Below are 24795 nucleotides of genomic sequence, written 5' to 3' on the forward strand. Positions count from 1 at the left end.
CGTTTAATGCCAGTTTACTTGCTAAAATCTATGTTTTGGGGTTTCCATGGGAAAGTTCCAATTTTCCTTAACGCATCTGTACATATATCTTTGGGCATTGTCTTCCTAAAGATTTATGGAAGATGTTGACAAAAAGACATCTTCTAGACCTCTTTCGGCGGACCACTATTGATAATTTCATTTCTATTGCCATGTTTATCCACGTGTCATTTTGTCGGGAGGTTTACGTGCCTCTTCTAATTGTTATTAAGGGGTTTAAATGTACCTAGGTCCAAGGTTTGCAAAAGATGGGTAGTATTTGGTATTATGCAAAATAGCTTAATATTTTTTTCTTTTGCAAATTCTGATGACTTCAAGCATGTATGACTCTTGTGGCCATCCACGCTCAAAACGGCCTTCTCACAACCCTTTTTAGGTCCTTTATCGGCTTTCATCAATAAAACAATAATTAAAAATTAAATACAAGAGCGTGGAGTTTCTGGAGAGCTCCTTGGTGAGGCGACGACTAACGAAATCAGCAGTCCCATAAACGAAAGGATGCCAAAGACAAACCCATAGGTACATGGGCAAGTATTGTCTCGCACAAGGCTTGTTGACGCCTCACCAGTCTGGGAATAGTGAAATTGCCAATTATCTTCGTCAGGGCTCTTTTTATAAAGAATAAAACATACAGCAACGCTTATGAAAATCATTAACCACTTGGCAGATCGTTCACTGTGGTAGTACGCAACAAAACAGTACGCACTGCCAACGATGATCCATAATAACCATATAAATAGGGGTAGACAATTCATTTTTATTATGATTGATTAATTGTCCTCTCTTTCTTCTATATTGATATATGATATAAATTATGTATATAGCCTAGCCTATTATTCATTATGCTCCATACCTAGAGTAAAAAAAAAAATTCAGAATTAAAAATTTTTTATTATTTTCTAAAATGTAGAGTTTTGTCTTTGTGCAATTTCTTAAGCATTTCAATAGGCTACAGAAGGAGTAGATATAGAAACTTAAAAGTGGCTTCCAAGGGGATATTTATCAACCCCTCCTCTGTATTAATCAAACTCTTCGAACTAGACTTACTAGGAGTTTCAGGAAATCATATTCCAGGGATAGGAAACATGTCAAAGGGATTACATGAGGAATAAGAATTTGTCAAAGAGTCGGCCAGGGCATTCAAATATTTTTGAATTCAGACCATGCAGTATCTCCATTGCATTTGCTGCTGCGCTGGTCGTGTTGTACACTGCGACGAAAATTACACGGTGATGCTGAATAAGCAAAAAAAACATTTGTTTAAGGGAGAAAAACAAACTAAAATCCCATTTTTTTCAATTGAATTTCTCTGTATTCAGTTTGTATTAACACTCTGTATTAACAGTTTTTGGAAAGTTTTTATCAAAAGTAATTCCAAGGTTAGTTAACCTACTAAAAAGTATGTTAGGGGGACTCCATGGAAAATTCCACTTTCCCTCAACGCATTTGTACATATCTCATAGGTCATGGTCTTCCTAAAGATATATGGAAGATGTTGACCAAAAGACATCTTCTACACCACTTTCGGCGGACCACTATAGATAATTTCAATTCTTTTCCCATGTTTATCCACGTGTCCTTTTGTCCAGAGGTTTACGTGCCTCTTCCAATTGTTCTTAAGGGGCCTAAATATACCTAGGTCCAAGGGCGGCGAATCTTGGGTAGCATTTGGTAATATACACAATAACCTAATATTTTTTCGATATTCTAGTGTGAAATATTTTTGGATTACATTTGCTTATAATTAACAATGTAGTCTATTCAATAAAATCATTCGTTTAAATGTTTGATTAAATTGTCAAATCATATACACTATTGATTTCAAAATTTTAGCTTCATCTTCATACTCTTTGTCATCAATGCAAAGAACTTCAAGCACCTTCTGAGGTGGTGGTGTAAGCATTCAAATACTATCATCACCTTCATCAATCATTTTCTCGACCATTCTCGGAAGGAGATCAAGTAGACGCTCATCGTCTTCTATACAGTGCCCCCTCCCCCTGGTCACGTATGCACTATATTGTCCAATGTATATGAAAGATTTTCCACGTATAAAATATATTTTGATAATCTTCCTCAGACGAATTAATACTGAGAAAACATTCTTCTTCCCCTTTAAGCTCCAACTCGCTCCAAATGTCCTGCTCTTCATGAACATACTCAGGCTACCCCTATGAGAGAAACAAAACTTATTGCAACCATAACATAGAAAATCGTATACAATCTAATAATAAATAAATTTGGTTTAAACTGATAACTTGGAAATATTGTGAGGGCTAACGTTGGATAGAGATAGATGAGGGTTTTGATTACAAATTTGCATTATGTTAACTAAATTTTGAATAAAAGTGGCAGCATTTTTCAATTTACAATATTTTGAAATTAAATCTCAAATAGTTCATAAGACGATAAGATTTATCCATCATGAAATACACATTAAATATTACATTTTACTATTCCCCCAAAGGCTCTCTGGCCTGTAAAGAAGAGGGAAGATAAATGAGTCACTTAATCAGAATTTTTTTGATAATCACTTACTCACACAGAGAGAAGAGCAAAAGGGAGAAGAAAAGAAAATATAAATAAAGTAAAAACTATAGAAAACAAAACACAAAACTAAATAGACTAATAGATTGAATAGCCTAAATTAATTAAGTAGATCAGTAGATGAAATAGACTCCAATGAAATAATATATATACATATATATATATATATATATATATATATATATATATATATAATGAATATAAATATATATATATATATATATATATATATATATATATATATATATATATATATATATATATATGTATATATATATATATTCTTTTGCTGTTTTGCTGAAGACGGCCCTTGGACATAGGGCTAAAATACTCACTGAATTGAATTCCAGTGTCTTGAGGAATTTTCCCTAATGTTTCTAAGTTTAATTTTTTAAAGCCAAAGGATTTTTAATAAATATTTAGAACAAACCGAATGAGTGGCACCTTCGATCTGATTCGGGCAACTGATTCCACACAATATGACTCGTAATTAAAAAACTAAAATCTGAATTGGTATTAGGAGTAAAAGGAGCTTGAATATAATTTTTGGTTTTGAGAAGATTATAATTGTTCTGATCAGAGGGGAAAGATGATCAAACGCTTAGGGGATGGGGGAGGTCTCCAGAAAACTGAGAAAATGTAAGACATGCAAAGAAAAGAATATACAGTGACTCGAGATCAAGTAATGGTATAACTCTTGAACAATTAGTTTCCTTAATGAGATTTCTAGCTTTATTGTCAACCTTAGAAAGTGGTTTTAACAATTAAGTAAAGGTTGACATCCATTCTATTGGACAGTAATAAACGTCAGATTGGATCAAGTAGTGAAAAAGGATTCTCAAAATTGATCCAGGGAAAATATGTCTAAGTTTTCTTAAAATTCCAGGACTCCTGCATATCTTCATTTTGATCAAGTCAATGTGACGTTTGAAAGACAAGTTTTCATCAACAAAAATGCACAACAAACGAACATATCGATCTTTAGATCTATAAACTACCGCATTTTTCTGATGAATTTCTGATAACTTGGGATAAAACTACGAACCATGTGAAAAAAAACGGACTAATTTAGGGTAAGATAATTAGTATCAAGCCATAAAACTACATTCTCAAAAAAAATTTCTAGATTAAATCAAAGCTCAGATTCGCAATTTACTGAAGTGCCAAGTGTGCTGTCATCAGCAAAACAAACAAGGCCATCAGAAGATGGCAAACCATAGTTGGCAATTTGGGCAAGGGAAGGCTTATGATGACAGAGTCTACAGCAATTAATAGGTTTTAGATTTTTGACTTCGTAAACAAGATCATTTACTTAAATCAAAAATAGCACACGCACTAAAACTGATCCCTGAAGGACATCAAAATTCAATTGTTAGGGTGATAATATTGAGTATAGAACCTAACACAGAAAAACTGATATATAGAACTGAAAACTACCATATTTATGTGTGGAAGTGAATATTACTGGTTATTTCTGAAGAATTCCTGCAGGTGTATCCCCCTCTCAACCCAAAATACCTACATTCTTATCTATTAGGGGTAATGGACCTCAAAGAAGCAACTCCTTTACATGGGTGACAATAAAGTGAATGTCCCATTTTGTCAAGTTTAATTGACTGGTTTGCGCAGCAATTGGATTTATCCAAATACAATTCCACTGAATCTTCTTTGTTCATCTCGGAAACTGTCCAAAATATTATAAGACTCATTTCAATGTCAATTGGCTCATATTTGCAGAGATCTCGATGACATTTCAATTTAATTTGGGGATTTTTGTCTGCCAACTAACTTTCGACAGTAGAATGTATTTCGATCGTCCCTCTCTAAATTTTTTTTTATTCAAATCCTATATCTTTTACAAATACCGATGAGAATTTTAATTTGTTAGTATTTCAGTCTTCATCATCAAATTTGGTAGAAGATTGTGTTTTCAAATCCTTCAGCTAACCTTTTGTGAAAAGGAGGTAACAAATTTGGAAAGCTATTCTCAAAAAGGAATACACCTGTCAACACTTTGTCAAGAATTCTTTAAAAATTTCTTCCATTTGATTCATTTTTTCTAACCACCTTCCGGCATAATTTGTGGAGTATGTTCTTTAAACTGCTGTGCTACCCCGATGTCGTTATCTTAGACCTTAGATCCTCCTGTGCCGCCAGAGGCACCCAGGGCATCCACGAAGAGCCGCCAGTCATCCCGCATGTGCGCCACTGCCCAAACATATTCCCACTGGGGCTGGATCGTCGTGACTTTGGCTCACTTTGGATGTTTCTATAGCATAACTTTTTTCTAGGGGCAGGCTTCTAGGCCACCGCCAAACCCTCCTCCTTTAACCAGGGTTTCGATGAATTCTGTTGCACTCTGAACTTCAGGTCGAAGTTGTGGAACCATCCCCAAGCCTCTACCAAGTTGATATCATGTGAAATGACATTTGTAAAGTAAGTGCCCACGCCTAATCTAGGCGGGTTTGTGTTGCGACGATTCTCAGTCTTGAAGACGGGATTGTTTCCTCCTTTCCATTTTTTTCTATGCATTGTTGTTTATGTAGAAAGGATTGTTTCGTTCTTTCCAGTTTTTTTGTTTTTGTTTCTATTGCACTGTTAGTACCATGGCTCTCAGCTTGAAAGTGCCCTGTTTTGCTAAGCCCACATCAAGTCTGGACGTACCAAAAGAATTTTTGATCGACTCCGTTCCACCTTCAGAAATAGTAATTGGGAGTGGGAGGGCTTGCGAGGCTTCTGTGGGTCATTTTGGCGGACAAAAAGTAGCCTTAAAAAAATATATAGGGTAAAAATATGATAGGGGAATTTCAACCGTTTCGAAAACGCATATAACATCTTTTCTCATGGGCAGGTCAGACAAGCGGCTGCGGGAACATCTGGTTGATTCAGATTACACAGCCTATCCTTTTCATAGTTTCGTTGGTGTTAAAGGCCAGCATGTACTCTCAGGACTGATTCGTCAAGCGTCGTCGTTAGGTATCGTAACGATTCACTTGCGTGAAATGTTTTTTGGCAGTAGAAGGGAGGTCAGGAAATTTTTTTTTGCCTGGAATGTCTTTGCCGGAAGTTCTCAAGCTCCCACCGGCTCTGTATTCTGTAGACCAGGCGTCGTTGACAAAGTTCTGGCAGCACTACTCTCTAGATCTTGGAAAAATGCAACGCTTGGCATGCTCAAACATCCAGAGTATACTGAAAACTCGGGTGTTTCCGAGGTTCTGTTTATTGACAACGTGAAAACAATTTCCAACGGAGATGAAGACTATGTTTTCCTGATGGGTAATATGCAACTGATTAGGAAAGAAGGCATTTCAAAATTTGAGAAAATGGTCATGCTTCCCAACGACGAGTCTCAGATTAGCGTTTTATTTCGTGTCAATGAATGCGCTGGGGTCAAACAGTGCACATTACCAGGTTGTGAGTTTTCTCTTCAGAACTGTTTCAGCAGAAACACTTGCCTCTAACATCCAGACGAGCAGCTCAAAAACAAGTGTTGTGGTTGTCGAATAGCTTTCGTTTGTCCTGTCAAAAAGAAAGATCGTCGACGGTGGGTCATATCCTTTAGCAATGATGATGGACGACTCCACTCTCACGCCCAGCCACCAGAAAACTTTCTAGTCTCTAGAGTTCGTTCTGACATTGTTGGTGCTGTAGCACGTGACCCAACATTGACAGTTTCTGAGATTCACAAAGGGATTGGTGTCGGCTGTATTTTGAACGAAAGGAATTTAGCTGCGGTTAATTTGGACCGCGTCAGAAAGGTTGTTGATGCACTGCGGAAGGGGCCTGATTCTCTTCCTCGATTTCCCGAAACCTTTAACGAGGTTATGCTTAAGGACATACCATTGAATCCAAACGATGACGAACAGATCAACCTCGAGATGCATCAGGCTACGCAAAAGTACCTACTTTTTTTCGCTTTGGATACAGAGAATTCTCTTTGTCTTTTAATGTTTGACATTCACATCGATGTCCAGGCAAAAGCTGATTTTTTTATTCCTGATGTTACCTACCCTAGAACGTTCCACCCTTTTCGATATCTGGTGAATGTCGTTGAAAACGACAGCGAAATTTTGCAATACGTAACTGTTGCCCGTGTGCTCATGTCTAATTTGCATAGAGGTGCCCATAAGAGAGCTTTTGGAGTTATCTTTGACGAGGTGAAGAAGAAATATCCAGAATATTGTCCGGTGAACCTGATTGTTATCGCTGATTTCTCGGAGGCACAGAAGCAAGGTCTCAAGTCGGCCGTTGAAGGCCAGTCAACTTTCAATGAAAGTGACGATATACAGCAGAGCTTGATTCGAATACGGGGATGTCGTGTCCACTTTTGGCGATCAGTCAATAAAATATCTCAGAAAATCTGCAGTGCTAAAGACGATGTCTGTGAATTCAAATCTGTTGCTCGGCTACTCGAATCAGCTACTAACAAACAGCAAGCTGATCTGTGTTTTGTCTAGCAGGCCAGACCAAAAGCTTTTGAAGGCCTTTCCTTGTCTCATCTCGGCTGCTGCTCTACGGTACTGTGACGGATGGAGTCAGGCTGTTAGCTGGGTTTCGTTTTGGTCTAGGGCGAATAACTTGAAGATGATTTGCAAGTCCCTTTCGAATTCACTGATAAAGAGTGGGACGTCTTGCCTGCGACTACCAATGCCGTCGAGTCCCATAACAGTTTTTCTAAGCCGAGCTGTAAGAACATCGCTGCAGCTTTTAAATGGTATTATAGGATCACCTGAACATACGCCATTAAATATGTTGCCACAAGACATGGCGTTGGTATAAAATATCCCAGCAAACGCTGCAAGAAAACCGGGCAAATTGTCAACTGCATCTGATTGGAGTAAAGAAGTCTCTTACCAAGACGTTAGTTTTGCTGCTAGTGTTGATGGGGATGAAGAGTACGTGGGAAGATTTAGCTAATGGCTAAAGTGGTTGAGCGGACGGAAGACGGCTACCGGGCTATGTATCACGACACTCCATCGTATGAAACATGTGTGGATGGTGCCAACGATCGTGATTTTGATTTATTACCTCTGTCGTTTGAGCCTCCTCCTCCAGTGAAACAAAAACGCTAATGAATCGCCTTTTTTCTGTTTCAACAGGTTTTCAATAGCTTTTTGAAAACATTTTTTTCTGGTTTTTCGTACGTGTTGACATAATATAAGATATTAATATATGGCGGTATTAATGCTATGTTTTGTTGTTTTTTAACAAATTTTTTAAATAGCATTAAATAAAAATGCCAGTTAGAATTAGTTGACACGTAGAAATTGTTATTTCACAGAAACTCTAAAGGAGGTTGGGAAAAGTGAATAGACAAATATTTGCGGACTTTTTTAGCTTTTTTCGGTATTTTTGGGCTGAGACCATGGTACATATACTTATTGTATTTTCTCGAGGATAGGTAACGTTGTCGGTTGTCTGTTCCGCATTTTCTACGTTTGTCTAGTCGAATGCATCTCTTAGAGGGATGGTTCTTTTCAAATTTTGGTGTGTAGCTAAGAGCTCAGCCATGGTCAGCTACAGCTGAAAGTAGATGCTTAGTATTTCTTAAGCTATGTTTTCACATAGTTCAAATTTCGCAACCAAACATGAACTTATCATTCATATCCAAAAAAATGGCGTATTCGGTCTGGCAATTTCGCACCGACATTGAGTTGAAATACTTCGACGCAGTCCGGATATTTAGGCACAAAATTGACAGAGAGTTTAATTGTCAAACAGTATTAAGATGCTTGCTATTCACCACAATTCATAGTTTTCCTTCCTACACAACTAAAGTTCTACTGATTACAAGCAAAACTCCTTACACAGAGTTTTCAAGTTTGTCCGCCAATTTGCATGCGTATTTCGCATCTGTGGAAACACGGATGCCAAATACACTACACGGGATTCAGTACAAAATTTTTGTCGGACCCTGTGGAAACATAACTTTAAGTCAACAGACCAAATTTGTCAGTTGAATTTTTTTGTCAAATCTTTATTTTGTTCACTGCTTTTGCGATATCAGAATTTGTTTTGAGTAATTTGTTTTTCCAATTAATTGGAAGACAATTTTTTTTTACAAAGCTTTATTTAGTTCACCGCTATCGCAATATCAGCATGTTTTTATTCCAATTAATCTGATTATTTCGAGCTTGAAGTTTTTATCTTTTTTTCTCTGTCTTTCTACTTGCAGTCTGTGCTCTTATTTTTATCCTAGTTTTTGGAAGAACAATTGTTTTTTTTGTGTCAGCTAGACTTCACTTAATTACAAGACTAGCTGACCTGTAAGTGCTCTAACTATCAGTTCGCACGGGAGGCCACTAAGTCTTGTCTAGAACACGCGTATGCTTATGATGCATCTTATTTGAACAATACTGCAATGAACCGCCATTTTTGACAAAAGGAAATGTTTGCTTTTCATGAACCGCTTGTTAACGATGGATTACTAGCACTTACTTTAGCTGCATCTGGAGATATGTTCCAATGGCTCTCAAGCATGGCTAAGGAAGCAAAAACCTTGAAGCAATGGAAACATAAAGACACTTCTGTCATCGTTTTCATCATGAAATTGTTTTGAATCGTGTCTGATCCAGCTGTGAAATTGTTTTGTGACTGTTTTGTTTTTAACTTTGATTCTGTGAATCAATAAAAGAGATTAATTTTTACATAGTACTTGAAGGTTTAGTTAGGATTTGAGTTGGGGCTAAGAATTGTAACAAGTTAAGCTAGTTTTCGTTTCGCCGGAAGAAATTAAGAACTGGCTAACTACTGGACAGCCCAGAAGTAGTGTGGGTCTGAAAGTACAGGATGCAGCCTTAACTTCGCCTAGTATTATGAATTTTGACTAAACTTTCATGTGTAATTATCGCAGGGGTAGTGACGTCAAAAACCCTAAGAAGAATTCCTCCAAGTCACAGCATTCGGGTGAAGCTTCTCAAAAGAAGCCTAGAAAACGCGGGTGATTCGGAGAGAATCTGTTTTTGATTTGTATTTACGTAAACGAAGCGTTTTTATACCGTGGAAATAAAGTTGCGCAACATTTAGTACACAAATTGAGAAATTTCTGACCAAAAGAACTTCCAATAGAAGTGACTAAGGATAGTCTTCCTTTCAAAACTTTATATTTCCAACTTAAAAGCAGCAAAAAAGTCAAATATTACCGTCATCAGCTAGTTGACTAATGAAAATTTTTTTGGGGAAAAGTTACTTGCCAACTAGAGGGTTAATAGAAGTGTTTCTGTGGCAATGTTTGTTTCTAGCTTGTTGGAAAGAAAGTGCTGTTAGGGAGAAACTACTTGTCAACTAGTTGTATAAGGAATAGTTTTCTGGGGCAAATTTTTTTAATAATCCCAGAATAACAACAGCTTCTCTTCTAGAGAAAACGTCAATCGTACCAGTTGTTTGACTTGTCTTCAACTGAAAAAACGGCAAAGGCGGATCTTAGCGCTACCCAGTTATCCTAGCGCTACCAAGTGTAACTTACCAACAAACGAAATAAACTTCGCCAGATAGAAATTTACGATCTGAAAGTTGTTTTTCTGCAGAAGGGAGTTCCGTTTTAGCACGTGGTGAGTAAACATCAAATAAATTGTGAAATTTTTTTTTATTGACTTTACAAAATCATTTGAGATTAAAATTCCTTGGGAATTTTAACTTATTTTCAGAATGACTCGCCCTAAAAGGGCAAAGTCTTTATCAAGATGAAAAATAAGAGTGGTATGGAGCATACCACAAGAGATATAGATGTGATCAGTAAACCTGAAAATAAAAGACCAAGAGAGGATTTAAGCTCTTCAACTGAACATAGACAACAGTGACAATAATCTGAGCAGTAAAATGCAAGTGTTCCCTGTAATTATCAAGATTATACAAAAAGAAGATGGTTCTAAAATTGATAAAATCCCCCTGTGTAAGTGGCTTACCAAAAATTTTACTGTTCAAAATGACATAAAGTTCATGGCTAAAGAATTTATCCTAGCAAAGGTTAAAGGTCAAAATGAATATAAAAAAAAATACTCAAATTGAGCTCTAGAGGGATATCAAGTTGAAGTAACTGTGCCCAAGAGTATTAGTGAAAGGAAATGTGTAATCCGTATATCAGATTGCCTGGATGACGAAGATTTAAAGGAAATGGAGCTATACTTAAAACAAAAATATAACGTGATCAAGATTAATCGATTGTTAAGGTTAGATGGACAAAAATGGTCCCAACCAGTTCACTGTATTTTAATGGAAATATGCCAAATAAAAATTTTTATGGGCCATTAAGTTTCAGAGTTTGACAGTGGATTCCCAAACCAAGAAAATGTCTTAAATGTCACTTGTATGGGCACACAATCGAATTCTGCAGAAGTGCTGATATAATCTGTGGCAAATGCACATCAAAAGGTCATGACTCTATGAATTGCCAAAAAGATGAAACTAAATGTAGAACTGTTTCAGCAATTTACATATTAGTGGAGACAAAAAACTTCCAAAATTCCAGCAAATCTTTCAAATCAACAAAATTAGTTTGGAAAAAAGAGTTCCATAGAAAGTTGCAAAAGAAAGCTATTTGGAAATAGCCAAGAAAGGTCATCAAAACACTCTAATTTTTTAAAATAAAACGCGACAACCGGAAACGAACAGAATTGTACCAAAAACTGAAACCCTGTCACCTGATAAATTGCTCAATCTAATTGTAAATGTTCATAAATTAGCCTCAGAAAATACAAAAAAACAAGAAGAGAAAATTGACGTAATTAAATGTCTGATTGACGACATTTATTGTTTAGAAAAAAATGTCAGTACAATAAAAGAGATTAAATACGAACCTGAAAGTATTGTAGTAGATCTATTTGATGATGCAAATGAATAATGACAATATAGATGATGATAATATCAGTACAAACACAATTAAAATAATAAAACTTTGGCAACTTAACTGTAATTGCCTGCATCAAACAAAACTGGTCGAGTTCAAGCAATGTATCTTGAATGAAAAACCTAGCTTAATGTGTATTCAAGAAACATGGTGGTCTTCAAAAACTAAAGTTAAAATACCAGGTTATGACATTATTAGAATAGACAGAACATCAAAAGGTGGTGGTGTTGCAATTTTTGTTAATCTGGATATATTTCAAGTTATTGAGACAATAGACATCAGTGATTCGCTTCGAAATGTTGAAGCTTTGATTGTAAAGTCCCTTAGAAAAGACGGAAAACATTATTCGTTTGCCAACATTTACAATAATAAAGGAAGTAATGCTATTTAATACTATAGTATTGAACTAACTCTTGTCGAGGCAAGACATCTCTTTTACTTCGTGATATTTCTCTTCACTGTGGCCTGTTTTACATCAATTACTGCATTGTTAATTCCGGGGCCCCTCATATTTGGATTTATGAAGAAAGGGGCCCATGCCTGTAAGTTTCTTTGATATGTCAGTTTGATGAGTTGAGGAAAGAGGTGAGCGTACTGTATATTTAGCAATATATTAATTACCGATATAATATAATTATCAATGTCTGTCTCGAAAAAGTATTTCGATGAGTGAATTGACGACTTGACAATTGACGACTTGAAGCAATTGATTGAAATTATTCGTAGGGAGAATGCAGCGTTAAAAAAGAAAACACTGACTTGAAATCTGCACTTGTTGCAGCTAAAGACCAGTGTTTAAGAACAGAATTGTACGCTAAGCGCAAGAATCTTCTTATCCATGGGATATCCAACAAGGAAAATGAAAACATTGAAGAAACTGTTAATGATTTTTTATCAGAAATGTCTATAGGGAACTACAGGGATATTAAGTTTACGGCCATCTATAGACTTAGAAGTAAGGCTAAACGTCCCATCAGACAAAACTCTCGCCCAGCATCGGACCCTATTCTTGTATCTGTTTTAAATCTTCGACATAAGGATAATATTATGGCTAGTGTTGGTAATCTAAGAAATACGGGAAAAAGCGTCAGTATTGACCATTCGAATTGGCTAAACGTCGGAAAGAGCTTCTGAGTACGGCTTATAATTTAAGAAATTGTAAAGTTCCCTCCGATAAAGTGTTTCACACCAAGGTGGTTCAAAAAGGGACTAGATTATGGCTAGAATCCAAAAAGACTCCTAGTTCCAACTGGATCAAGGTTGATGACGCAGGCTACGACCCGTTTACCCTAGTTTCCCCCTCGGCCAATACTGATTTTGATTCTGACGCTTGATCATTAGCGAATGCTCGCTTCCACTCTATATATTATATATCAAAAAAATGTGCTGTTCTTTATTGTTGTTTGTCTTATTGTATTTTTCCCTTTTATTTTTCATTCTTTTCCCTCAGTGTTTACACCTTCCTGTGCTATTTTACTTGTCATTTTTTTTTGTTTCAGATCAAAATAATCAAGTTCGTGTCTTAGGCTTTTTACTTGGGAATGTTAAGCAGTTGACGTAACTGGCGATCACCTGTATCGGTAAGTAATTATGGCTAATTTTGATTCTCTGTTGGGGATTAACGCCAACATAACATTAGAGAGATTAAATGATATTGAAATTAAGAGAGTTAATTTTAATGAAATTATAAATAATCCGGTTGGTAAAGCCCCCAATACGAGTTTTGATGAAAATTTTGTGAATATTATTGATAGCGTGTTTGTGGAGGAGCTGAGATTTTGGGGCTCCGGAGCTCGGTGGGGCGATGTTTTTCCGGTTGTGCATCTTAACATTCAGGGCCTAAATTCTTCATTCGACGATATTCAATTATTATGTAGGGATTCGTGCCCAGCAATTATCGGTCTCTGTGAAACATTTTTGAATGAGAATAATCAGGTACTTTTGGATATCCCCGGTTATATGTTGATTTTTCTTAACTGTAAGATGGGCAAAAAAGGTGGACTGGGATTTTACATCTAAAATAATTTTCAGGCTGGATTTTAGTACAATAAAAGAGATTAAATACGAACCAGAAAATATTGTAGTAGATCTATTTGATGATGCAAATGAATAATGACAATATAGATGATGATAATATCAGTACAAACACAATTAAAATAATAAAACTTTGGCAACTTAACTGTAATTGCCTGAATCAAACAAAACTGGTCGAGTTCAAGCAATGTATCTTGAATGAAAAACCTAGCTTAATGTGTATTCAAGAAACATGGTGGTCTTCAAAAACTAAAGTTAAAATACCAGGTTATGACATTATTAGAATAGACAGAACATCAAAAGGTGGTGGTGTTGCAATTTTTGTTAATCTGGATATATTTCAAGTTATTGAGACAATAGACATCAGTGATTCGCTTCGAAATGTTGAAGCTTTGATTGTAAAGTCCCTTAGAAAAGACGGAAAACATTATTCGTTTGCCAACATTTACAATAATAAAGGAAGTAATGCTATTTAATACTATAGTATTGAACTAACTCTTGTCGAGGCAAGACATCTCTTTTACTTCGTGATATTTCTCTTAACTGTGGCCTGTTTTACATCAATTACTGCATTGTTAATTCCGGGGCCCCTCATATTTGGATTTATGAAGAAAGGGGCCCATGCCTGTAAGTTTCTTTGATATGTCAGTTTGATGAGTTGAGGAAAGAGGTGAGCGTACTGTATATTTAGCAATATATTAATTACCGATATAATATAATTATCGATGTCTGTCTCGAAAAAGTATTTCGATGAGTGAATTGACGACTTGACAATTGACGACTTGAAGCAATTGATTGAAATTATTCGTAGGGAGAATGCAGCGTTAAAAAAGAAAACACTGACTTGAAATCTGCACTTGTTGCAGTTAAAGACAAGTGTTTAAGAACAGAATTGTACGCTAAGCGCAAGAATCTTCTTATCCATGGGATATCCAACAAGGAAAATGAAAACATTGAAGAAACTGTTAATGATTTTTTATCAGAAATGTCTATAGGGAACTACAGGGATATTAAGTTTACGGCCATCTATAGACTTAGAAGTAAGGCTAAACGTCCCATCAGACAAAACTAGCGCCCAGTATCGGACCCTATTCTTGTATCTCTTTTAAATCTTCGACATAAGGATAATATTATGGCTAGTGTTGGTAATCTAAGAAATACGGGAAAAAGCGTCAGTATTGACCATTCGAATTGGCTAAACGTCGGAAAGAGCTTCTGAGTACGGCTTATAATTTAAGAAATTGTAAAGTTCCCTCCGATAAAGTGTTTCACACCAAGGTGGTTCAAAAAGGGACTAGATTATGGCTAGAATCCAAAAAGACTCCTAGTTCCAACTGGATCAAGGTTGATGACGCAGGCTACGACCCGTTTACCCTAGTTTCCCCCTCGGCCAATACTGATTTTGATTCTGACGCATGATCATTAGCGAATGCTCGCTTCCACTCTATATATTATATATCAAAAAAATGTGCTGTTCTTTATTGTTGTTTGTCTTATTGTATTTTTCCCTTTTATTTTTCATTCTTTTCCCTCAGTGTTTACACCTTCCTGTGCTATTTTACTTGTCATTTTTTTTTGTTTCAGATCAAAATAATCAAGTTCGTGTCTTAGGCTTTTTACTTGGGAATATTAAGCAGTTGACGTAACTGGCGATCACCTGTATCGGTAAGTAATTATGGCTAATTTTGATTCTCTGTTGGGGATTAACGCCAACATAACATTAGAGAGAATAAATGATATTGAAATTAAGAGAGTTAATTTTAATGAAATTATAAATAATCCGGTTGGTAAAGCCCCCAATACGAGTTTTGATGAAAATTTTGTGAATATTATTGATAGCGTGTTTGTGGAGGAGCTGAGATTTTGGGGCTCCGGAGCTCGGTGGGGCGATGTTTTTCCGGTTGTGCATCTTAACATTCAGGGCCTAAATTCTTCATTCGACGATATTCAATTATTATGTAGGGATTCGTGCCCAGCAATTATCGGTCTCTGTGAAACATTTTTGAATGAGAATAATCAGGTACTTTTGGATATCCCCGGTTATATGTTGATTTTTCTTAACTGTAAGATGGGCAAAAAAGGTGGACTCGGATTTTACATCTAAAATAATTTTCAGGCTGGATTTTCAGGCTGGATTTTCAGGATTTTACATCCCAATTAACGCTAAGAAAAGGGTATAATTGGCGAAGTATATCGTTCTCCAAGCGGATCTGTGACTGAATTTCTTGAAACATTAGATGACGTTCATAGGAAAGTTCTTGCTGAAAAATATGAAGTTATATTGATGGTTGACTTTAACCTTGACCTTACGAAATCGTCGTCTAGGCAGGCTTCTAATCTCTTGTCTTTACTAATTTTGTACAGATTGGCTCCTTGTATAAACATACCGACAAGGATTTCAAACCAGTCAGCAACAATAATTGACAATATTTTTTCATCGCTACACTCCATTAGGAAAGAAGTACTGCTTTCTGACATTTCCGACCAATAGCCAGTTTCAGCCCTGTTTAAAGTCCTCCAAAATCCACAAAGATTAGTCCCCCAGGATAAACCGAGATTTTGCTGCTCACCAGTGGAGCTGGATAGACTGAAAGAAGATCTTGTTACATATAAATTGGACTTTTCTCTACCAGAAAATATTAGTTAAGGCAATTATAATGACATATTTGGCCGGTTTTATGACACTGTCAAGGAAAAATTCACGTCTTATTGTCTAAAAGCTCCTTTAAAAAATCCTCGATCAAAAAGATCAACACCTGTAGCTCCATGGTTAACATCTGGAGTCCTAAAATCAATAAAAAGGAAGCAGAACCTATGGAAGGAGTACAAAAAAAAGACCAAATGAGGCCAAGTTAGAAGCATTTAAGTTGTACCGTAATTTCCTGAAATCAATTATTCGCAGAGCTAAAACAGTATATTTTACAAAAAGATTTGTTGATTGCGGTAAAAATATAAAAAAGACGTGGGATGTGATTAAGGAAGTTAGTCGGCTGTCCATGAAACCAGAAGGTCTCCCTAAGTCTCTCATTGTAGACGATCAACTTGTAACAGAAAAAGGCCAAATTCTACATCATATGAACAAATTCTTTGCGGAGATAGGGAAAAAAACTGCTTATAGCGTTTCTTATTCCTCTGTGTCACAGTCTTGGAAGCAGTTCTTAGGTCCCTCGTGCTTGAAATCAATGGTTCTTGGGGAGGTTACGGTGCAGGAAATTAGAAATATTGTTCTGTCTTAAAGGAATTCTTCAGCAGGTTTCGACCAAATTTCTACTAAAGTAATTAAACATATTCTTCCATCGATTATCATCCCAATTTACGACTTGATTAATAGGTCATTTGAACTAGGAGTATTTCCCCAACGTCTTAAACTTGCTCGTGTTATAGCTCTCTTTAAAGGAGGTGACAGAAAGGATCCTGGGAACTACAGACCGATCTCTCTTCTGTCAGTGTTCTCTAAGATATTTGAAAGAGCAATGCTCAAACGTCTGGTGAGATTTCTTGAAGCTAAATTTTGTTTCCATCAGCATCAGTTTGGGTTTCGCGCAAAGTATTCTACAGAACATGCTTGTAATAGACTTCTTCAGTTTATACGACGATCTTTAGATTCTAATCTTATTCCTGCAGCCATTTTTCTTGATGTAAAGAAAGCTTTTGACAGCCTTACACATAAGATTCTCATTGCTAAACTTTGTCATTTTGGTGTCCGTGGGGAAGCATTGTCTTGGTTCTCGTCATACCTAACTGAAAGATCTATCGCCACAAAAGTTAGAGACGAAAAAGTTCGAATTGAATACGGAGTACCCCAAGGTTCTATTCTTGGGCCAACCCTCTTCCTCATATATCTGAACGATCTCTACCGACTTTTTAATACCCCAATTAACAATGTTTGCTGTGGATTGTGTCACAAATATTACTCTCAGAGTACGTTGGTGTTCAAACCTAATAGTCGAAAAGAATTAACAGCATTTGCAGATGACACTACTTTAGGTGCTGCAGCTCCAGATGAATCATCCCTTCTTCTAAAGCTTCAAGCAATGACTGAGAAAATACTCTTTTGGTTTGACATAAATCAACTAACTTTAAATGTAAAAAAGCCCTACCTTCTTATTTTTTCTCGTAAAGGTGTGAGCTGCCCCAAAATTACTGAGATTCATAGAACAAGAGGCTCCATAAGTCGTCCTCCGGATCGATATGTGCGATTCCTGAGAGTTCTTTTGGATGAAAATTTATCATTTAAGTGGCATGTTCAAATAATAAGAGTGAAAATTTCCCGTGGACTTGGGATCATCCGAAAATTAAAGCGTTTATTCCCTTTCCCTATCCTCCGTCTTTTATACTTTCATCTTATTTACCCTTATATATGTTACTGTTCGTCTGTGTGGATGTCCACATTTCCCTCGGTACTTGCTCCTATTCACAATCTTTATGAGAAAGCGGCAAGAATTCTCCAGTCGGGTGCACACACTCCTCTTGACCTCCTCAAAATTAAAGATATTTATGTTTTATCTCTATCTTCGTTGGCATATCAATATTTCCAAGGAGATCTCCCATGTTGTTTTTCGGGACTTCTTAAACTAGTAGGGGAAGTAAATTTATATATCGTTCGTAACCGGGGAGGATGTGATGATTCCAGCTAGTCCCTCGGTTCGTTCAGACTTCGGCCTGGCTGTGACTGTGGGACGTGCTTGGAACTTGGTTCCCGCTGAGATCCGGCAGTCACGAACACTTGGCTCCTTTAAGAGACAGATGAAAAGTTTCTTATTAAAGGCTTCTTATTAAATGTTTCTTATGGTTTATTTCTTATTATTTTTTCCTTTTTTTTGGGTTGTTGTTTTGTTGGTGTTGTATCCTCGATGACGCGAGAATTTTAATTTGTATTTTATTATCGGGTGATGTGAGGGTCGCTGTTTCGTGGGGACTGCCGGTGAGTTGGTTTCTTTTCCTTACATATTTATATCTAGATGTTGTTAGTATGTTTATGACAAGTTTTTATAATTCTTTATTTATTGTATGCCATTTCCCAAATTTCCAGTCAGATCAAGAATTGAATATTCTTTCCCAGTCTTAATGGGAATTTCAGCAAAGAACTTTAAAAAACTTGAAGTTGTGCAAAATCAAGCCTTGAGAATAATGACTGGAACCATGAAATCCTCCCTATTCCCGCATTAAGAATGGAGACTGGAATCATGTCAATCAAGTCTAGACTGCTCCATTTAGCTCTAAACTACATAGTAAAGGTGATGGAAATTCCTAATCATCCACATCAACAACTAATAGAGATAAGTAAAGCTAATGTAGATACAACAAGTAATTGGGAAAACAAACCTCCTATGATACCAAAACTGATAAATATGATTGAGGGGTTTGGACTGAATTTTACCTTCCTGGAAGCAAAACAGGCAACCTCAAATCAGAAAGCTAAAAATTTAAGAATTGAATTCGAAACAGAACCAAAATGCTCCAGATCAGATTTAGCTCCCCTTAAAAAATTGTGTTTATTACAAACTCTGGATTCCCGTTATAGTAATCATTTCCATTATTATACTGATGGCTCAAAAATAGGAACAAAAGTTGGTTTTGCTGTCAGGTCAGAGAAAACAAATGAAATATTACAAGAGCGTCTTGATGAATGGGCATTTGTTTTTGCAACTGAAACACTAGCCATCAAAAAGTCTCTGATGGAAATTGATCTAGAATGTACCAATGGAAAATATGCAGTGATTCTTTCAGACAGTAAATCAGCAATAACTGCCATCCATAGTAGAAAAATTTTAGACGTAGAAACTATTTATGAAAGTGTCCTATCATGCAATTCTAAGAATATAGGGGTGGCTATTCAATGGTGCCCAATCTATTGTGATATTCAGGGTAATAATACAGCAGATTTGATGGCAAAAGATGCCGCTTTTTTTGGACCACTGAACACGGAATAACGGTCATATTTAAGTAAAACCAGAAGAGTAAAGTGGGAAATTGAAAGAAGTGAAATAATATATAACAATGAGCATTCATCAAATAGATACGTTCAATATTTTAAAGGTAAACCTCCTAATAAATCGTCAATACCTGATAATAGAAAAGGCAAAAATCTATAATTCAGATTAAGGACTGAGCATGCTAGGTCAAACCAACATCTCAAAAGATTGAATTTAGTGAGGAGTAACAATTGTGATTGTTCTAACGAACCATGCTCTATCAAACACTTATTTGAACGGTGCCAGAATACGATTAACCTGAGAAAATCCCTCATTGAAGTGTGTACCAAATATGGTTGTGACTACATTGACGATTCAGTGTTATTTCCAAATTTTAGTTTAGATAGATATAGTGACTTTATTAATGAAGTGGCAGATATTATCCTGCACTCAACAATATCTTATCTATAGACGGCAACAATAGAAGATTGTTGTAGAAGCTAGTGAATTGCATGGATATTGTGCGATAGCGTCTCCAAATAAATCAAACAACAACAACAACATTTTCTGCAAAAAAGGTTGTATCCAAAGAGATTTCACAGTAAAGTTGTTTAATTTAGTGTTTTTGGGGCAATGTTGTTTGTTTTTTAGTTGGTTTACAGAATTGTTTCTGGGGCAACAACTTTTTCCAGCTAGTTGGAAAAGGAAATATTTTCTGGGGCAAGGTTTTTCATCAGCTAGCTGGTTAATAAGAATTTTTCTGGGGAAAAGTTACTTGCCAACTAGATGGTTAATGGAAGTGTTTCTGGGGCAATGTTTGTTTCTAGCTAGTTGGAAAGAAAATGTTGTCTGGGAGAAATTACTTGCCAACTAGTTGGAAAGTAAGTGTGGCCTGGAAGAAATTACTTGCCAACTAGTTGGAAAGTGAATATTTTTCTAGGGCAAATTTTTTTTGTCAACTAGTTGACAAATTTGTTTATTGTTACAGGGATTATAGGCCTATAGCAAGGCAGATTATTAAGGCTAGAACTTTAAACTAGGCTTGTTAAAATTTTAAATGATGGTTTTTTCTCTATCTCGAAAAATAGTTGAGCTTGCTAAATTATTTTTTTAGGGGTGGATCTAGGGTTCAACAGTGGCATCAATTGAGAGGGAATTCCCCTAGAATTTGAAAAATACTTCAGGGTTTTTTCATTGGAATATATCTATTTTGGGACATCCATCAAAGAAACAAAAACACCCTCCTAGATTTTAAAACTGCACTTAGCAATGGGTATAGTATATTGTGGTTACTAAAAACTTTTTACCACTAAAACACATTTTACCACTATTGATTTGTAAGAAAGATGATCTAGACATTTAACATTAAATTCACCCAAAAAAAACTTTCTTTAGGCCCACTAAAGGTTAGATAGTAATGAAAAAGCTTCAATTACTATTTTTAACGGAGTAAGCCTCATAGCTTCTAGAAATTTAGCCATACCTTTGGGATCAGGGATCCTGAAGTAGGTCAAAATCTTTAAAATGAGCCTCTAGTATATGTCATTTGTAAAAAAAAAAGAGTATCAAAACTGAGACAAAAACATTCTTACATACCAAAAAGAAACAAGACAGATGAATAAAGGAACAAATAGCATTTATGCTAATAAAATACAAGATAGAAAAGATCAATACTTCAATTATGCACCTGTTTTCTGAAACAGATCAGAGGAATAAACCTCCAAGCTTTGAAAAATTGAATCTCAGTTTTGAGACCAGGTAAGTAACTTGCCAACTAGATGGTTAACAGAAGAGTTTCTGTGGTATTGTTGTTTGCAAACTAGATGGTTAACATAATTGTTTCTGGGGCAATAACTTTTTCCAGCTAGTTGAAAAAGAAAATGTTTTTCTGGGGAAAAGTTACTTGCCAACTAGATGGCTAATAAAAGTGTTTCTGTGGCAATGTTTGTTTCTAGCTAATTGGAAAGAAAGTGTTGCTGAGGAAAAATTACTTGTCAACTAGTTGGAAAAGGAATAGTTTTCTGAGGCAAAGTTTTTCATCAACTAGTTGGTTAATAAAAAATTTTCTGGGGAAAATTTACTTGCAAACTAGATGGTTAATAGAAGTGTTTCTATGGAAATGTTTGTTTCTAGCTAGTTGGAAAGAAAGTGTTGCTGGGGAGGAATTACTTGTCAACTAGTTGGAAAAGGAAAAGTTTTCTGGGGCAAATTTCCTTGTGAACTAGATGGTTAATAGAAGTGTTTCTATGGAAATGTTTGTTTCTAGCTAGTTGGAAAGAAAGTGTTGCTGGGGAGGAATTACTTGTCAACTAGTTGGAAAAGGAATAGTTTTCTGGGGCAAATTTCCTTGTGAACTAGTTGACAAATTTAAATATTGCTAAAGAAATTACCAAATTATCCAACTAGATGGAAAAAAATTATGTATTTATAGAGAGATTAGATAGTACATTTTTATATATGCTTACATGCTATTTTTTCCATTTGTCAAAGGGTGGTGTCCCATAGTCCAGTAGCGTAAATTCAAATTCCAAGCTAAAAGAAGCGAAACTAGAATTTTATTCTGTTTAGGGTAGCTCAACAAAGAGAAGGTCTTATCATTTAGATTTTTTTATAGATAATTTTGCTTTTACAGAATGAACGCAACATTTTCCAAGGTATTACCAGAACAATTTAAGCAAAGATTTCACTAATTTAGCCACTTCCTATCTGTTGAAATATACCAGAGAGTATGTTAGACCATTTCTCAATTTACTCTGACCTCAAATTAATACAAAATATGCCAAATCCGGAGGAGATTAAGCCAGTGTTAAATCATTTAATTACAGTAGAATGACACTTACAAATGCTTTATGTTTGAAATTTTTAGCCCCATGTGACAATTAAAAAAAGTGGTTGTGCGAATCAGTTTTGTTTAAGCTCAACCTAATATATTTTTTTTTATTTTTGCGTTAAACATACAAACTGGTTAAACCGAAACTGTCATTGGTTAAACCAGCTGGCTGGCGAAAAAAAAGCCTTTAGGAATTTTGTATTGCTAGTCCCACAGACTTATGCCGGATCCACATTGGTTTTCTGTCCCGTTCACATCGGCATGAAAAGGCCATTTAATTTACTTTACATAAGTTATATTTTCAGTTAGCTCACTTAACTTAGGCTTTTTTCAAAGATGAACTTTCATCCACTTGTAAGTGAGAATTTTATTGCAGAAAAGCTTGGGAAATGTCTCCAATTGAACAGTCCGTTGATTTTTGAAATCAACATTTGATGATTGATTTTATTAGTACTAGGCATTTACAGGCATAGGCATACATTTACAGGGATAGGCATCTAAAAATAAATGCCTGGGAGAGTTTCTCAAATCAGATGACAAGTCAAGGAATGGTAATCTCAGGTAGGCCTAGACCTTGGTTTGGACAAACAAGTTAGACAGAAATAAGTCTTTTCCGACTAAGGAATGATAGATCCTCTTGCAATAGTTTATGAAGGTTGTGTGATCTTTAAGCAGTGGAAATCCTAGTAGGCTATTAGAAGCTTTGCTTATAGTCTATTTTTATTTGGTGGGTCCACCTGTTAGACCATGCAACTATCCGACTTCCTTTTCCCTAGCACTTGCTATATTTTTAATTATTATTAAGGGAATCTACAGCCTAGTAAGGTACAGCAGATTTTCCAGGGGATTTTTGATGGTCACTGGCAGGTAGCCTACAATAGAAAAACTATAGGAGCCAGATTTTGCTGTAGGATTTTGAAAAGCTTCTGGATTGAAAGAAGAGGCAACTAGGAAAAATGTGACCTACCATACAACAAATCAGATGGCCAGTCAAGGATTATTAATCTCAGGTGCGCCTAGACCTTGGTTCAGCTAAATTAGCTAGATGGAAATAAGTCTTTCCAGTCTTAGGAAGCTGATAGATCCTCTTGCAATAGTTTAGGGAGGTTGTGTGATTTTAATCAATGGAGATGCTAGTAGGCTATTAGAGGCTTTGCTTGTAGGCCATTGTTATTTGGTGGGTTTACCTTTTATACAATACAACTGCCTGGCTTCATTTTTTTCTTGTAGTTGCTATATATATTTTTTTTTCTACTATTATTATTAAGAAAAATCTTTAGTAAGGTACAGTAGATTTTCGAGGGGATTTTCAATGGTTACTGGCAGGTAGCCTAAATAGAAATATTATAGGAGCCATATTTTGTTGTACGGTGTTGACAAGTTTCAGGATTGAATGAATAGCCCAACTAGGGAAAATTTGACCAGCTATACACCAACTAGCTTAAACTAGCTTATCTTTAATGAATGATAAAAACTGTGTTTTTAAGTGCCAGTATTTGTTACAGTATCAAACTGCAACATTAATTGGTAGTTTTTGATTGCTTCATTTGTTATATAGGTAAATATGTCGCTATGGGAGTGGTATTTTTACACCCCCCCCCCAACCACTAATAATTTAAGTCAAGGCCTAAAACAATTTTGGGAGTCAAGAAGGATTAAATATCAGTTTCTACCTCTTCCCCTTCACTAAAACTAATTCTTTTAATTTGAAGTTTTCCAGAGAATTGGGACATTGGAATATTAAAATTAACTCTTTGGAGCGTCTTTGCCCTCCTCTCATACCGTCTAAAAATGACAAAAATAGGTATTGCACAGTTACAAATTACTATATATAATTTTAGGAGGCATAACACGAATAAGTTTAGTTAACAGTAGCTTTAAAATAAATTACAGGAGCTGTTTTCTGCAATAAGAAGGGAAATATTACACCAGAGAACCAATACTCAGAATTAGTCTAAATAATGCGAGATGGATGACTAATATTTACCTAACCCCCTTCTATACACTTTTTTTCCTCTAATACTCCTGGATTTCCGGTATTAGTTACCCATTCTCTTTCGTAGGGTGTTCTGAGATAATGAATCAAATTAAGTCAATTTCAATAAGATTCCTTGCTTGTTGTGGTCTGTACCCCATTTTCCAAAATTCATGAATATTTCAGGTTTATATAGGTTCACATAGTTTTCTATGATTCAGGCTCATTTAGCTTTCAAAGATCAAAATTGAAATTAGTGGATCTGATATACTAATTGCTTATCACGTTTGTTATAACACTCGTTAACATATTGTTACAAAGACATTGATATCCCTAGAAAGCGGTATCAAAGTAGTATCGGGTGATGTTTGATACCACAGTTGTCACACTAGGCAATTGGCATTTTAGTTTCTAAGACAAATCATTAATTCTCATCTTCAAATTTATTGCACTTTTAAATATCCTATTTTCGTGGCATAGCATGTAGCATAGAAACAAAACTATTTACAGAACTGCAAATCTCTAAATTATTTTAAATTAATTTAAATCAAGGTATAAGCTAAAAACTGAGAATGGGAAAATTGACAATGAAATGTGTTTTCAGATTCCG

At 35.7% G+C, this 24795-nt stretch overlaps 1 long non-coding RNA gene across 1 annotated transcript in view; it reads left to right on the forward strand.

Annotated features, from left to right (window-relative positions):
• The window catches only part of LOC136033278 (uncharacterized), a 45562-nt gene that overhangs the window by 15260 nt on the left and 5507 nt on the right, over positions 1-24795 (forward strand). The window contains exons 2-4 of the long non-coding RNA XR_010618900.1: positions 9945-10136; positions 12931-13011; positions 15050-15130. This is a non-coding gene — a long non-coding RNA (uncharacterized LOC136033278). The remainder of the gene's footprint in view (positions 1-9944; positions 10137-12930; positions 13012-15049; positions 15131-24795) is intronic.

The sequence above is a fragment of the Artemia franciscana genome, chromosome 11 (genome assembly GCF_032884065.1).
Source record: "Artemia franciscana chromosome 11, ASM3288406v1, whole genome shotgun sequence".
NCBI lineage: Eukaryota > Metazoa > Arthropoda > Branchiopoda > Anostraca > Artemiidae > Artemia > Artemia franciscana.